This window comes from Dendrobates tinctorius, unplaced genomic scaffold (genome assembly GCF_039654945.1).
Source record: "Dendrobates tinctorius isolate UK_male_01 unplaced genomic scaffold, ASM3965494v1 ptg000189l, whole genome shotgun sequence".
In the NCBI taxonomy this organism is placed as follows: domain Eukaryota; kingdom Metazoa; phylum Chordata; class Amphibia; order Anura; family Dendrobatidae; genus Dendrobates; species Dendrobates tinctorius.
In genome coordinates, this window is record NW_027361856.1 from 3834669 (window position 1) to 3851048 (window position 16380).

At 49.6% G+C, this 16380-nt stretch overlaps 1 protein-coding gene across 1 annotated transcript in view; it reads right to left on the reverse strand.

Moving 5' to 3' along the window:
* Positions 1-16380, reverse strand: part of LOC141055631 (immunoglobulin superfamily member 11-like) — a 50438-nt gene that overhangs the window by 3651 nt on the left and 30407 nt on the right. The window lies entirely within an intron of this gene.

Consider the following 16380-nt stretch of genomic DNA (forward strand, 5'->3'; position numbering starts at 1 on the left):
GCAGCTGCTCCAAACGCTCTCCAGGAGCTCTAGTATCCTCTCAGTATGAGGGCGCAGTATGTCATCCCCACAGTACATTCCCCCCACACAGTATGATGTCCCCATAACACATTTCCCCCACACAGAGTATGATGTCCCCACAGTACATTCCCTCTTCACACAGTATGATGTCCCCACAATACACTACCCCCACACATATTATGATGTCCTCATAATACATTCCCCTCACACACAAAGTATGATATCCCCACAATACATTACCCCCACACAGAGTATGATGTCTCCATAGTACATTACCCCCACATGCACTATGATGTCCCCACAGTACATCCCCCACACACAGTATGATGTCCCCCCAATTCATTAGCCCCTCACAGAGTATGATGTCCCCACAGTACATTCCCTCCACTTGCAGTTTGATGTCCCCACATTACATTACATCCTCACCCTCCACACAGTACGGTGTACCCACCCACAGTACATTCCCCCCACACACAGTATGATGTCCCCACAGTACATTACCCCCACACAGAGTAAGATGTCCCCACAGTACATTCCATCCACACACAGTATGATATCCCAATGGTACATTCCTCCGACAAACAGTATGATGTCCCCAAAATACATTACCCCCACACAGAGTATGATTTCCCCACAGTACATTTCCTCCACACACAGTATGATGTCCCCACAGTACCTTACCCCACACACAGTATGATGTACCCACATTACATTCTTCCCCACACAGTATGATGTCCCTATAGTACATTTCCCCCACATACAGTACAGTAGTACGTCCCCACAGTACATTCCCCCCACACAGAGTATGATGTCCCCACAGTACATTCCCCCACACAGCATATGATGTCCCCACAGTACATTACCCCCACACAGAGTATGATGTCTCCACAACCAACCTGAGCAAAGTGCGGTCCGTGGGCCACATCTGGCTGCTCCAGTCCGGCCCGCAGACCAAGACAACTGAGGGGCTGAAAACAGTGGCCAACAGGCTGCACCGTGCCCACCCGCTCGTCTCAAAAAGCCTGCCCACTTGTCTCAAAAATCCTGCCCACCCGTTTGCAGTCTCCGCAGTCACTCTCCATCGATGCTGACTGCATTGGTGAAGGAAGGGCCTCTGGCCACTTCCTCCATCAATCAGTGTGTGAAACAGCTGACACGATGACGTCATGTCATCGCGTCAGCCATGTACTGCGGAGAGTCAACGCATCAGAGGCAGAAGCAGAGCGCTATGGTAACGGGAGAGAGGTGAGTATGTGTTTTTTTTTATTTATGTGTATGGGATGTATGGCTGCATATGGGGAGGCTATATGGGTCTTGTCATAGGCATGGGGAGGGTATATGGGTCTTATCATGGACATAGGGAGGCTATATGGGTCTTATCTTGGACATGGGGAGGTTATATAGGTTTTATCGTGGACATGGGGAGGCTATATGGGTCTTATCATGAACATGGGGAGGCTATATGGGTCTTATCATGGACATCGGGAGGCTATATGGGTCTTAAGGACATGAGGAGGCTATGGGAATCTTGACACGGGGAGGCTATGGGGGTCTTAAAATGGGTATGGGGAGGTTATGGGGGTCTTAACATGAACATGAGAAGGCTGTTTAGGGCTCATATGGTGACCATGGGGAGGCTGTGTGGGCCTCATATGGTGAGGTGACCATTGGGAGGCTGTGTGGGCCTCAGATGCTGGCCATGGGGAAGCTGTGTGGGCCAAACATGCTGGCCCTGGGGAGGCTGTGTGGGCCTCAAATGCTGGATATGGGGAGGCTGAGTGGGCCTCAAAAGTTGGACATGGAGAGATTGTATGGGCCTCAGATGCTTGACATGGGGAGGCTGTGTGGGCCTCAGATGCTGGCTATGGGGAGGCTGTGTGGGCCTCAAATGTTAGACATGGGGAGGCTGTATGGTCCTCAGATGCTGGACATGGGGAGGCTGTGTGGACCTCAGATCCTTGACATGGGGAGGCTGTGTGGGCCTCCGATGCTGGACATGGGGAAGCTGTGTGGGCCTAAGATACTGGACATGGGGAGGCTGTGTGGGTCTCAGATGCTGGACATGGGGAGACTGTGGGGGCCTCAGATGCTGGCCCTGGGGAAGATGTGTGGGCCTCAGATGCTGACATGGGGAGGCCATGTGGGCCTTAGATGATGTAAATGGGGAGGCTGTGTGGGTGTCAGATGCTGGACATAGGGAGCTGTGTATGGTCCTCATATGCTGGACATGGGGAGGCTGTGTGGGTCTCAGATGCTGGACATGGGGAGGCTGCGTGGGCCTCAGATGCTGAATATGAGGAGGCTGTGTGGGCCTCAGATGCTGAACATGGGAAGGCTGTGTGGGTCTCAGATGCTGGACATGGGAATGCTGTGTGGGTCTCAGATGCTGGACATGGGGAGACTGTGGGGGCCTCAGATGCTGGCCCTAGGGAAGATGTGTGGGCCTGAGATGCTTGAAATGGGGAGACTGTGTGGGCCTCAGATGCTGGCTATGGGGAGGCTGTGTGGGCCTCAAATGTTGGACATGGGGAGGCTGTATGGTCCTCAGATGCTGGACATTGGGAGGCTGTGTGGGTCTTAGATGCTGGACATGGGGAGGCTGTGTGGGCCTCAGATGCTTGACATAGGGAGGCTGTGTGGGCCTCAGATTCTGGACATGGGATGGCTGCGTGGGCCTCAGATGCTGGACATGGGGAGGCTGTGTGGGCCTCAGATACGTGCCCTGTACTCCTTACATATGTTCCTAGTAAAAGAGGTATATTCCATATATCTTGCAATGTCATGTATTGTGATTTATTGTGTATTGCATTGTACCTATATTTATGGGTTGCGAAGATATAGGGATAGTGTAAGGACTTAGGCCAGTAGGGGGAGCACAATAGAATAGGATAGGGATTAGTTAGACCAATAGGATTTGTCTGGTTAGGAGGGGCTAAGAAAGGGTAGTGTTATGATTGGGTCACCGAAGCAAGACCAAGCTAAGCCACAGAAATCCACAGAGGTTGGTAACTAAGCGGATTGCAGACCCCTGATCCTATCCACACAACTAGCAGTAGCCGTGGAGTGTACCTACGATGATTCTAGACGCCTCGACACAGCCGGAGAACTAAATAAGCCTAAAGCAAGAAAGGGGAAATCTAAACTGCCCCAGAGCAGACCCCAAAGGAATAGATAGCCCCCAAACATATATTGTCGGTGAGACAAGATGAAAACACAAACGCAGGTAGGAAAATAGGCTGAGCAAACGATGGGGCCCAAACTAACTAGACAGGACAGGAAAGGAAAGACACTGTCTGCAATCACGCAAAAACCCTGCAAAAAATGCCCAACACGTCTGATAGAAAAAACACTGAAGTCACTAGACTTCGCCCACTATATCAGCACTCTGGTATATTCTGAAAGCAGAGCAAAGGGAGGCCAGTCTAATAAGGGACAAAAACAAACAGTAACATAAGGATGGAAATTCAGCACAGCCCCAGCCGGGGCTGGCTGACCACACAAAACTGAAATAGACAAAACCAAATCAAATGTGAACAATACCAAAAGAACACTTAGCTTGAGCATGCAGGGACTGAGCTGGAAACTAAGACCTCAGGAGGCAGGAAAAAATCACGAGCAGGGATAGAGGGAGTCGGCTGTCTTAAATCCAATCAGAAACTCCAGATGTCCAATCATCCTCATTATCAGGTGGCAGACCTCTGTTAATTAGATCAGCTCCATTACCTCATGTAACCAACAGAGGGAGCCCGGAAAGAGAACTCGCAACCCCTCTGTCAATACAACCAGCTCCACTGCCTTCACTAGTAACCAGAGGTAGGCCAGAAAGTGAATTCACAACAGGGTAGTTTGGGGAGCTTCCTGGAGTTAGTTAGTGTGAACCGTGAGCAACAACAGGACAGCCGTATCCAGGGGAGCGTTTAAGCAGAGGAGCCAGCGGTCCAGGGCCTAATAGCTGACAGTCACACAGTGGTGGAGGAATATCAGGGCAGCATAAGTATGGTAGCAGCTAACTTTGTGGGAACAACCCTTAACGTCCGAGGCCTACGGCCTGGAAAGGAATGGTAGAGCCATCCTTCAACATCACCTTCGCAGAGGGAAGCAGGAGGAAAACTCCAGCTCCGCCCCTCATGGGCGTCCTAATCTGAAAATGGCATGAAACTCCGTATGGCAGAGACAGTGACCCGGGCCTGAGATGCACCCCTTGGTGAGCGGTGCCCGCCCATGGTTGGCGCGACAGAAGAAAATTAAGTCTCGCCCATTACAGCAGATTCCCAAGGAATGGGCAGAGTCCGATGCTGAACAAATGGAGCAGCCAGAAGCGGTTCCACCCTGGAACGGGTAGGGCCCAGAAGAAATCCTCATGTGCAGCTATGCGGCACCATTGCGAGGCATAGCACGGGCACCGATGGCACACTCCTGTATCCGTTGTTGTGGAGGTGTTGGCCGCATGTAGTGGAAGTGGTGGTAGGCAGAGGAAAGAACCTGGCCCGGAAAGTTGTGGGGAGCATCCGATGTCGGAGATGAGAATCGGCCCGACAGGTTCCTGTTGTACCCTGGAGAGCAGTAGTGGCGGCTGCTGGACCCGGAACGCCACCGCGTAACGGAGGAGATCGGTGATCCGGAAGAATGTGATCTGGAAGGAGCTGCCCCGGAGGAGCCTGAATTGAAGGAAGCGGAACCGGAAGAGCCTGAGCCGGAGGATGTGACAGCTGTGCCTGTAGAGTCTGACGGTCGCAGAGCAATCGCGGCTGGGATGCCGGAGCAGCAGGAGTGGGACGACGAGCAGGCGGTGAGTGGAACTCAGTCCCACACCCTGGAGCACAGGCCCATATTCATAGATGTTCCGTCCCTTGTTCCATCAACCCAATACCAGGAAGGAGAGGGTCCCTTCCCATCCCCTTGGCAGGCAATGTGGATAGCGGGGGTGATTGAAAGGAAGAAGGAGAGAGAGAAATCTGGTCAGAGCTGCACTGACCAGGAGGGGCGCAATGGCTGGACGGCAGACCAGCGGGTTGTTGATGCACACCAACCCGTCTCACGGGTATGGCTTTATCCGTGAGGCCTACACCGATGACAAGGTGTATGGGAACGCCAGCTCTGTCAAGTTTCAGAGGCCCCTGAGGGAAGGAGATCAAGTCACCTTTTTCAAGGAGGATGTACCCTGGGGGTATTTTGCCATTGCAGTCGCCCTGCTACTCCCGGAGGAAGACATGGAACTGCACGAGTGCCAGGAACGGGCGCAGTCGTCCTCACATTCGTTGTCTGTTGCACGCCGGGCTTTGCATCTCCCCTGTTGTTGACTCTGGGGGACGTGACACCTGAGGTGGCATTGGAACTACTGTCACTTGCTGGAGCACGGGTGTGGAGCCGATGTGGGATAGAGCGGCACGGGCCGTGTGCCGCCGGGACACTGACTGACAATGACCACTTGAAAAGGAGGGTTGTGCTTGTTGCACCTATTGATAAGGAAAGGAGAATGTGACTGTTCCGCGTCCCTGTGGGCAGAGGAGCCCTGTAGTACCAGAGCCTGGTGCGGACTTGAGTGCAGTGTGGCCGGTGCAGCCACAGTTGAACGTTAATGTGGAACATTGTTTTTTCCCCTCTCCATGTTCTGTTGCGCCCGTTGCGCCTCCCCTGCTGGATTACAGGATTCTGACCCTGAAGGATTATGTGCCCTTGGACTAAAAACGGACTGTACATAGCTGCTGCAAAGGACTGTGTTTTAGCTTGCTATGTGTAACCTGAACTTTATCCCTAGGGAAGAGCAGCACACATGCGTTACAGGGCCATACTCTATACAAAGAAGAGAGGGGGTAAAAACTCAACCAGGAGAACCTGGTGAACTAGTCAGGTCAATATAATGTGGACTGTAGCTGCTGGGACTGTGGTGAGTCCTAATGTGAACTGTGTACATGCTCGGGTCATGGAGGACTGTACCCAAGCGCCTGCCCAAAGCATATTGCTGGCCAAAATGTCAGAGGTGGACGTTAAAAAAAACCTGACTCTCATGTAGAGCAAAGAGAACTTTATTACGGTTGACTATGTTTTTTTAAAAAAAATGTGTCTTATGTTGTGCCAGCACTATATGGTCGGGGACAACCATATTTTAGGAGGGAGGTGTGTAAGGGGTGCGGGGGGTTAGTTTAGTGTCCTGCACTCCTTGCACATGTTCCTGGTAAAAGCAGTATATTCCATATGTCATGTAATGTTGATATATTGTGTATTACATTGTACCTATGTTTATGTGTGCGAAGATACAGGGATAGTGTAGGACTTAGACCAGTAGGGGTAAGCACAATAGAATAGGATAGGAATTACTTAGACCAATAGGATTTGTGTGGTTAGGAGGGGCTAAAAAAGGTTAGTTGGGGGAGCTTCCTGGCGTTAGTGTGAGCCGGGAGCAAGGACAGGTCAGTCGTGTCTGGGGGAATGTTTAAATAGAAGAGCCCAGCGGTCCAGGGCCTAAGAGCTGACAGTCAAACGGTGGTGGAGGAATATCAGGGCGGAATAAGAATGGTAGCAGCTAACTTCGTGGGAACAACCCTTAACGTTCGAGGCCTACGGCATGGCAAGGAATGGAAGAGCCATCCTTCAACTTTACCTTCGGAGAGGGAAGCGGGCGGGGAACTCTTGAAGTGGGTTAGTCTGACCAGTCAGGAAGCCGTGGTACCAGCAGATATGGTACGGAAATGTGATATTCCTGGAGGAGTGATGGACAGTACAGGGAACGGAATGGTTATATTCTGCGAATAATCTTGTGCTGTTTCTGTGACTAAACTGGATAAGCTGAGTAAAGTTGTTTTGCTCAAAATGAACTTGGACTCTGACTATCATTGTGTGGTGCTAAAAGAAAAGGAGCCCCGACAGTTTGGAATGGACCCTGACTTACTAGTGAGTAGGGCTACAATGTGTTAATGTGGCAGGAAGATAGGGTTTGCCAGTACTACCATGTCACCCACGAATATTCCCCTGGCCTCTGTTTCACTCACACAGTACATTCCTCCCACACATAGTATGAAATCCCCACAGTACATTACCCCCACAAAGAGTATGAAGTCCATCCACACACAGTATGGTGTCCCAACAGTACCTTCCCCCACACACAGCAAGATGTCCCCAAAGTACATTCCCCCTGCACACAGTATGATGTTCCAACAGTACATTACCCCCAAACACAGTATGATGTCCCCATAGTACATTCTCCCCATGCACAGTATGATGTCCCCGTAGTACATTACCTCTACACAAAGTATGATTTCCCCACAGTAAATTCCTCCACACAAAATATGATGTCCCTACGGCACATTACCCCCACACAGAATATGATGTCCCCACAGTACATTCCCCCACACACAGTATGATTGATGTCCCCACAGTACATTTCCCCCACACAGAGTATGATGTCCCCACAGTACATTCCATCCACACAGTATAATGTCCCAATGATACCTTCCCCCACACACAGTATGATGTCCCCATAGTACATTCCTACCACATAGTATGTCCCCACAGTACATTCCCCCCACACAGAGGATGATGTCCCCACAGTAAATTACCCCTACACAGAGTATGATGTCCCCACAGTACATTCCATCCACACACAGTATGATGTCCTAACGGTATCTTTCCCACACACGCACAGTATGATGTACCCGCAGTACATTCCCCCCCACACAGAGTATGATGTTCCCACAGTACATTCCATCCACACAAATTATGACATCCCAACAGCACCTTCCCCCCCACACACAGTATGATGTCCCCACAGTACATTCCCCCACACACAGTATGCTGTCCCCACAGTACATTCTCCCCACGTGCAGTATGATGTCCCCACAGTACATTCCCTCCACACACAGTATGATGTCTCCACAGTACATTCCCCCCACAGAAAGTATGATGTCCCCACAGTACATTCCCCCCACACAGAGTATCATGTCCGCACACTACATTACCCCCACACAGAGTATGATGTCCCCACAGTACATTCCATCCACACAGTATAATGTCCCAATGATGCCTTCCCCCACACACAGTATGGTGTCCCCACAGTACATTCCTACCACAGAGTAGTATGTCCCCACAGTACATTCCATCCACACACAGTATGATGTCATAACGGTATCTTCCCCACACACTCACAGTATGATGTACCCGCAGTACATTCCTCCACACACAGAGTATGATGTCCCAACAGTACATTCCATCCACACACACTATGACGTCCCAACAGCACCTTCCCCCCACACACAGTATGATGTCTCCACAGTACATTCCCCCACACACAGTATGCTGTCCCCACAGTACATTCTCCCCACGTACAGTATGATGTCTCCACAGTACATTCCCCCTCACACAGTATGTGGTCCCCACAGTACATTCCCTCCACACACACTATGACGTCCAAACAGCACCTTCCCCCCACACACAGTATGATGTCTCCACAGTACATTCCCCCACACACAGTATGCTGTCCCCACAGTACATTCTCCCCACGTACAGTATGATGTCTCCACAGTACATTCCCCCTCACACAGTATGTGGTCCCCACAGTACATTCCCTCCACACACAGTATGATGTCTCCACAGTACATTCCCCCGGCACAAAAAATATGATGTCCCCACAGTACATTCCACCCACACACAGTATGATGTCCCCACAGTACATTTCATTCACACACAGTATGATTTCCCAACGTTACCTTCCTCCATACACAGTATGATGTCCCCACAGTAAATTCCCCCACACTGATTATGATGTCCCAATGGTACATTCTGTCCACACACAGTATGATGTCCCCACAGTAGCTTCCATCCACACACAGTATGATGTCCCCACAGTACATTCCCCACAGTATGATGTCCGCACAGTACATTCTCTCACAAAATATGATGTCCCCACAGTATATTGTCCCACACAGATTATGATGTCCCAATGGTACATTCAGTCCACATACATTATGATGTCCCCACAGTAAATTCTCTCACACAGTATGATGTCCCCACAGTACATTAACCCCACACAGAGTGTGATACCCTCACAGTACATTCCCTCCACACACAGTATGATGTCCCCACTAGTGATGAGCGAGCATATTCGTCACTACTTGGGGTCACTGCTCAAGATGCTCTGTGCTCACCGAGTATTTCCGGGGTTGCTCGGTGAGAGCTCGGGTCCCCGCCCTGCATGTTTGCCGCTATTTAGAGAGCCAGTGAATATGCAGCGATTGTCTGCCACACACTGTAATGCCACAGCCATGTTCGTTGTGGCATTACAGTGATTGGCTGGCCGCACAGCATCATCACGTCTATATCAGACCTGGCACCGCCATGTTCGTCAAAGTCTGCTCCGGAATCAGGCAGTGTAGGGAGAGGTGCTGCTGAGCTAGGGAGAGATTTACTTGGTTCTTACTTAGTGTGGGTATACCATATATAATACATATATCCATCTCAACAAACAGTCCTTCTGAGGACTAATAAAGCTGCATAGATATACTGTAAGTGCTAGGCAGGCAGGCAGTGTATGTGGCAGACTGCAGTGCATATGTGCATATAGCAAGAGGGTCCATTCCAGTTCTGTCTGCTGCTGCTATTACAGATATTTTTAGACATAGCCCCAGGTATCAGGGGCCAGGAATAATTTTTTTACAGGCCAGCTGTTTCAAACAGTGGTTTGTCCGTCACAGGGATCAAAGATAAAAAGTGGGCTCAAAATTCTGCCATTTCTATCCTCCCTTTAAATTCTGTTCCAGTGTGTTATCGAATTTATTGAGACCAGTTTGCTAGTAAAAATAGTTACCTTCAAGCCAGCTATTTCAAACAGTGGTTTGTCCGTCACATGGATCAGAGATAAAAAGTGGGCTCAGAATTCTGCCTTTTCTGTCCTCCCTTTAAATTTTGTTGCAGTGTGTTATCGAATTTATTGACACCAGTTTGCTTGCAAAAATAGTTACCTACAGCCCAGCTATTTCAAACAATGGATTTACGTTACACCGATCAGAGATAAAAAATGGGCTCAAAATTCTACCATTTATGTCCTCCCTTTAAATTTTGTTGCATTGTGTTATTAAATTTATTGACACCAGTTTGCTGGTAAAAAAAAAGTTACCTACAGGCCAGCTATTTCAAACAGTGGTTTGTCTGTTACACGGATCACATATAAGTTCACTCCAAATTCAGCCCTTTGTAGTGAACGTGGAAAATAATGTCCCCCATTTAAAATGGGCAAGGCGTGTGTCAAAGGTCGGGGAACTGGACGTGATGTTGATAGTGCATGCAGAGGCCGTGGTCAAGCTGAAATTATGCCACAACAAACAACCACATCTTCTCACCTGACCTACCTGTCCAAATTACTAGAGGACCGCAGCACAACACTATTGAACGCAGAACGGTGTCAAAAGGTTGTTGGTTGTATAGCAGATAATGCTTCAAGTCACTTTGCCACCACCACCCTGTCTTCCACACAGTCAAGTCGCAGTAGCCGTGAGTCTAGACCGTATATTCCTCACCTTGATCCTCCTTCCTCCCATAATGTCGAGTGCCCAAAGACAATTGACCCCACACCTGGACATTCCGAAGAGCTGTTCACTTTTCCATTTATAGATTTGGACCTCTAGCCCGGTCCACTTGCAGCGGGCAAGAAGACATCGCATATAGCGATGCCCAAATATTTGAACAGCCACAGTCACATGAAGGCGACGGTGGGAAAGTGTCACAAGAGGTGGATGATAATGAAGACCCAATTGCCAGAAAGTCAGGCGGAGGACCAGGGTGCGGAAGTGGAAGATGAGGTAGTGGATGATATAGAAACTGACCCAAGCTGGCAGGAGGTCATGCAGAGGGAGGACAGCAGCACACAAGGTGAGGGAGGCGTAGCACCCCAACAGGCAGGAAGAAGCAGTGTGGTGGCCACAGACAGAAGGCGGGCAACCCTTCCCCCTAACACCAACACGACTGAAGTTGCCAGTCCAACTATTAGGTCTTCCCGAGTCTGGTTGTTTTTTAAAGACTCTGTCGATAACCCCAAAAAGCCATTTGCACCACCTGCAAGGCCAGCAACAGCAGGGATAGCAAAACTACCAGCTTGACCACCAGCAGCATGATCAGGCACATGACAGCAAAGCACTTGACTTTGTGGGCCGAACCCCAGGCTCCAGGAACAATGTCTGCGGATGACACCACTGCTTCTTCTGCTGTTGTGCATGCAAGCCAATCCCCTGTCCATGGTGCATGTGAAGATGCCTCCTGCACTGCACCTGTCATTGCACACACTCAATTAGCACCATCAGCAAGCACGTCCGCGTCCTTGTCCCAGCACAGCGTTCAGTTGTCCATATCCCAGTCCTTGGAACACAATCGCAAATACGCAGCCAATACCCTACAGGCCACACTACTAAATTCACACATTTCACGACTGTTTTCACTCGAAATGTTGCCTTTTAGGCTTGTGGAGATGGAAGCTTTCCGCATCCTGATGTCAGCGTCCGTCCCTCAGTACTCGGTCCCCAGCAGCCACTATTTCTCCCGGTGTGCCGTCCTCGCATTACACAAGCACGTGTCCCACAACATTAGCTGTGCCCTAAACAATGCAGTTACTGGGAAAGTCCACCTAACCACGGACATGTGGACAAGAGCTTGTGGGCAGGGACGGTACATCTTGCTGATGGCACACTGGGTTTACATAGTGGAAGCCTGGACCCAGTCTGACCTTGGGATGGAACACATACTCCCGAAAATGAGGATTGCGGGCCCTATGTCAATCAGGGTTGCCCCCCACAGTCTACAGCTTCTGCACCTCCTCTTCCTTCTCCTCCTTTTCAGTTTCCATCTCCGAAATGACCACATCAGTCACAAGCTGGAAGCACTGCCTCAGTCAAGCAGCAGCAGGCTGTGCTGAAGCTAATATGCTTAGGTAAAAATCTCACAATGCTGAAGAGTTGTGGACAGGTCTAAAAGAGCAGGCAGATCTGTGGTTGACACCGCTGAACCTACAGCCAGGCATGGTTGTGTGTGACAATGGCTGGAATCTGGTGGCGGCTCTGAGGCGAGGCAAGCTCACACACGTACCATGCCTGGCCCATTAGCTTAACCTCGTGGTGCAGTGGTCTCTCAAAACTTACCCGGAGCTGCCAGATCTGTATGTAAATGTACGCCGTCTGTGTGCCCATTTTAGAAAGTCAGCTATAGCTTCTGCCTCCCTTGCCATGCTTCAGCAGTGTTTGCATCTTCCAGCTCACCATCTGGTGTGTGATGTCCCCTTGCATTGGAACGCTACACTGCAGATGTTGGAAAGGATTTGTGAGCAGAAGGGGGCAGTTGTTGACTACCAGCATCAACAAGGCCTTCAGTATTCAGTTCAGAATCCACACATAATTAAACAAAACCGTTGGCACAACCCTGTGGTATTGGTGGTGCTCAAGTAGGATCCCAATCCGTGACTCGTGATATACAAAAACTTGGCACACACTAGTGGATTCTGATGCAGAAAAGTGATGGAATTTAATAAAGTACAGTACATACAAAAAGACGTTTCGGTCTATGACCTTCATCAGTGTACGTGAGACTGTACTGTGAGCTCAAAGATAACTGGGCATAATTCTAGAAATCCAATAAATGAGGAGGCACAAGAGGCCGTTTCTCGTTGCTTATAAATGGTAAATGGACGCGGTATCCGCCAGGACATGGAGTGGACATGGATGTCAGACATATGTATCATCCTCCAAAACTTTGAGGACTCCACCAAGATAGTGAGCTGCGTTGATGCCATAATTAGCGTTACCATACAGCTACTCTGTGTTCTGAAATGCTCTCTGCTCACAATGTAAGAGGATGCATTGCAGGCGGAGCACGATGAGATGGAGCAAGGAAGCACACAGGTTGATTACACACAGCCCAGCCTCATCTCATCCCAATGTGGATTGGGTGACAATGAGGAAGAGGAGGAGGAAGAACAGGAGCTAGTTTCATGCGCTATAGATGGTACTACCTGCACAACTGTCATACCGTTTGTTCATCAGGAATGGCCCGAGGACAGGAAGGAGGAGTAGGACAGCATGGTTAGTTATCCTCTTGGTGAGGACATGGAAGTCTTGCCTATTAGCAGTTTGGCAGGCATGGCTAAGTTTATGTTACGCTGCCTTTCCCATGACCCTAGCATTCTCAAAATTTTGGGTGATAGTCATTACTGATTGGTGTCACTTCTAGAAACACGCTACAAGGAGAACTTTCTATCTTTTATTCCCAAGGCGGACAGGTTTACTAAAATGGGGTAGTGCCAGAGAGCCATTGTTGTGGAATTATTTAAAAAAATCCCATCTGAAAACACTGGCAGCAGAGGTCACAGTTCCTTGGACAACCAAGGAGTACAGACGAGAGAGACGCAACTCCAATCCAGCAGAAGCAGGGGAACACTGCCAAAATCCTGAGAGCGTTTTCTCAGACCATCCCATAGCATTGGCCCTGAGGTGTGGGGTACTCTTACAAGGAGTGCAAAGTTTTGGAGGATGCTTAGGGAGTAACTTGCTGACTGTACCAACTACCTCTGTGTTTCCTCTGTGCCTTATAATTATTGGGTATCCAAGCTGGACACATGGCATGAACTGACTCTCTACGCCTTGGAGGTCCTGGCCTGCCCTGCCACTAGCATTTTGTCAGAGCAGCTTTTTAGTGCTGCTGGTGGAATTATAACTGATAAGCGCATTCGCCTGTCAACTGAAAATGCTGACATCCTGACTCTTATAAAAATGAACAAAGGGTGGATTGGGCCAGACTTATCTACACCACCAAAATGATAACAGTGAAACATAACCTCCAATACAGTGTCTTTTTTTCTAACACAGACCACCAAGTAAGGTCAGCAAGGGAAGAGTCCTTTGGCTTTGGGCCAACAGCGTGGATGCTAGCTGTCAGATACCCGGAAAGACAGCTAACATCCACACTGTGCTGATGAACCATTTTTCCTTAGGATGGCTCTCCTCCACTTTATCGACATGTCATACCTGTGACTGAGATAGAGTAAGTTTCTTATTTTAATCCCTTTTTTTGTAACTGTCTGTACATACTGTATTTTGTTTCCTTTTGTAATATCTTTTGTATTTTTGTAAACACTGCCTATTTTTTCTGGAGTAAACTAAAATTACTAGTTTAGTTCTTTTGCTCTATGATCAAATCGACACGTGCTCCACTCCAAATCACGGTACCTGTGGGTTGGTTCCTGACCCGATATAGGTCTTAGTATCAAACGAGGAACTGGTGGCAGCATAGTGTCCTGGTGGTATTGGGGAACCCTGGCAGTGACGGATCTGAGGTTTATGTGTGTATTCCCTGCCTGAGACTGGTGAAATACACCCAGCCAGAACGCGACAAGGCAGCCTTTCCGGCGACTACTTATCCTAGGTGCAGTTCCCTGACTGACCTGAGGAACAGGCGGGCGCCAGAGAGCTGCAAGTTGCTAACTGGAACTGAAAGTGGAAACAAAAGTTGTGGGGTTATATATCTCATGACAAATTGGTTTTAGATTACTATAATTTTTCTGACAAAGGGGTATTGGGGTGCGTCAAAATTTTTGCCAACCATTGCATTTACTGCATAGGCAAACAGTATGGGAGACCCACTTCCTAATAATGGGAATATTGTTTTCATAAGACCCTCCTGTACGCCTAGTCAAAGAAGTATTGGGGTGCGTCCACATTTTCAGAAGCCCTGCCACTCACTGAATAGGCAAACACAGTGTGATACCCACTTACTAATAATGGGAACATCGTTTTCATGAGGTCCCCCTGTACGTCTCGTCAAAGGGGTATTGGGCTGCGTCTAAATTTTTGGCAGCCATTGCATTCACTGCATAGGCAAACACTATGGGAGACCTACTTGCTAATAATGTAAACATTGCTTTCATGAGGCCCTCCTGTACGTCTCGTCAAAGGGGTATTGGGGTGCGTCCACATTTTGGGCAGCCCTGCCACTCACTGCATAGGCAAACACCATGGGAGACCCACTTCCTTATTATTATGGGAACATTGTTTTCTTGAGGCCCTCCTGTACATCTCTACAAAGGGGCAGTAGCATAGCTACCAGAGGGCAGAGGGGGCGGTGGCCCCGGGCCCCGCGCTCTGAGGGGGCCCACCCAGAGCTATGCTATTGTAACGGTATCGGCATGAGATCTCCCTGCTCTCTCTGCTCTGCTGCCGCTACGGTGCCAGCAGTGGGTCCCCCGCCCATCATCGCGTGGGGGAAGTGGACTGATGTACGGACCTGTCTGCAGTGGAAGGGTTAATGTACAGGGTGCTGGACAGGGACTGCTGTAGGTGAAGGTGGGAAACAGCTAGAAAGAGAAGTATGTTGGAGTACAGGGTTTGGCCACTAGGCGGAAACCAAGGACAGCAGAAATGAAGGAAGGTGTAGTACTGCAGTTTGGCCACAAGATGGGAGTAGAGAGTTGTGAGCAAAGGACTGAACAACAGCTTTGGGCTTAGGAAATCGCACAGTGATGGGGGGCGTGGTTACAGGAACTCTAGAGTGGAATTCCCAGTGAGAGAGGGGATAAAAGGGAGCTGGAAAGTTCCAGAAGTGGTCAGTCCAGAGAGAGGAGCTAAGGAGAAAAGAAGACCCCAGGAAGGAGAGAGACAGTGAGGAAGCTCCAGGGAGGACTGAAAGCTGAGACGGTCAGGGGCATGGCCCCGACTAGAAGAGCCGCAGGACAGACAAGGCCCCGGGGGGTACCAGATGGATGACGTACTCGGACTGGTGAAGCGCTGTGGTAGATAGGCCTAGGGCAGCCACAGTGAAAGAGCTGCGAGGGACGCCACTACTAAAGGGAAGGAAAGTGAAAGTACCCGGGCCTGTGTACGGAGAAGTGTGAAGCTGCTGCAGTGTATTGCTGTCATCATCAGGAGGGCGGCCAATAAACGCCGACCTGTTGGACACAACTCTGTCTCCGTCTTGAGTCTGTTCACAGTAAGCGGACCACCCCCCCAGTTGGCTCACGTTCCCACATTCGCAGGGTCAGCTGTATCGGCATCCAGTCGATACAGCTGACCGCATTGATGAGAGAAGGAGCGAGTGCTCTTCCCATCATCCATCTCTCAGCGTCTGACAGCGGGCGCGATGACGTCACTGCCCATCAGGAGATGAGCGGGAGAACAGAGAGCAGCGCAGGAGCCAGGAGGAAGAGAGGTGAGTACTGGATTTATTATTTTTGTAATGGGGGTGCATGATACTACAAAGGCTGCCTATGGGGCTGCATTATAATATAGAGGCTGCCTATGGGGGTGCATTATAATATAGATTCTGACTATGGGGGTGCATTATAATATAGAGGCTGCCTATGGGGGTGCATTATAATATAGAGGCTGCCTATGG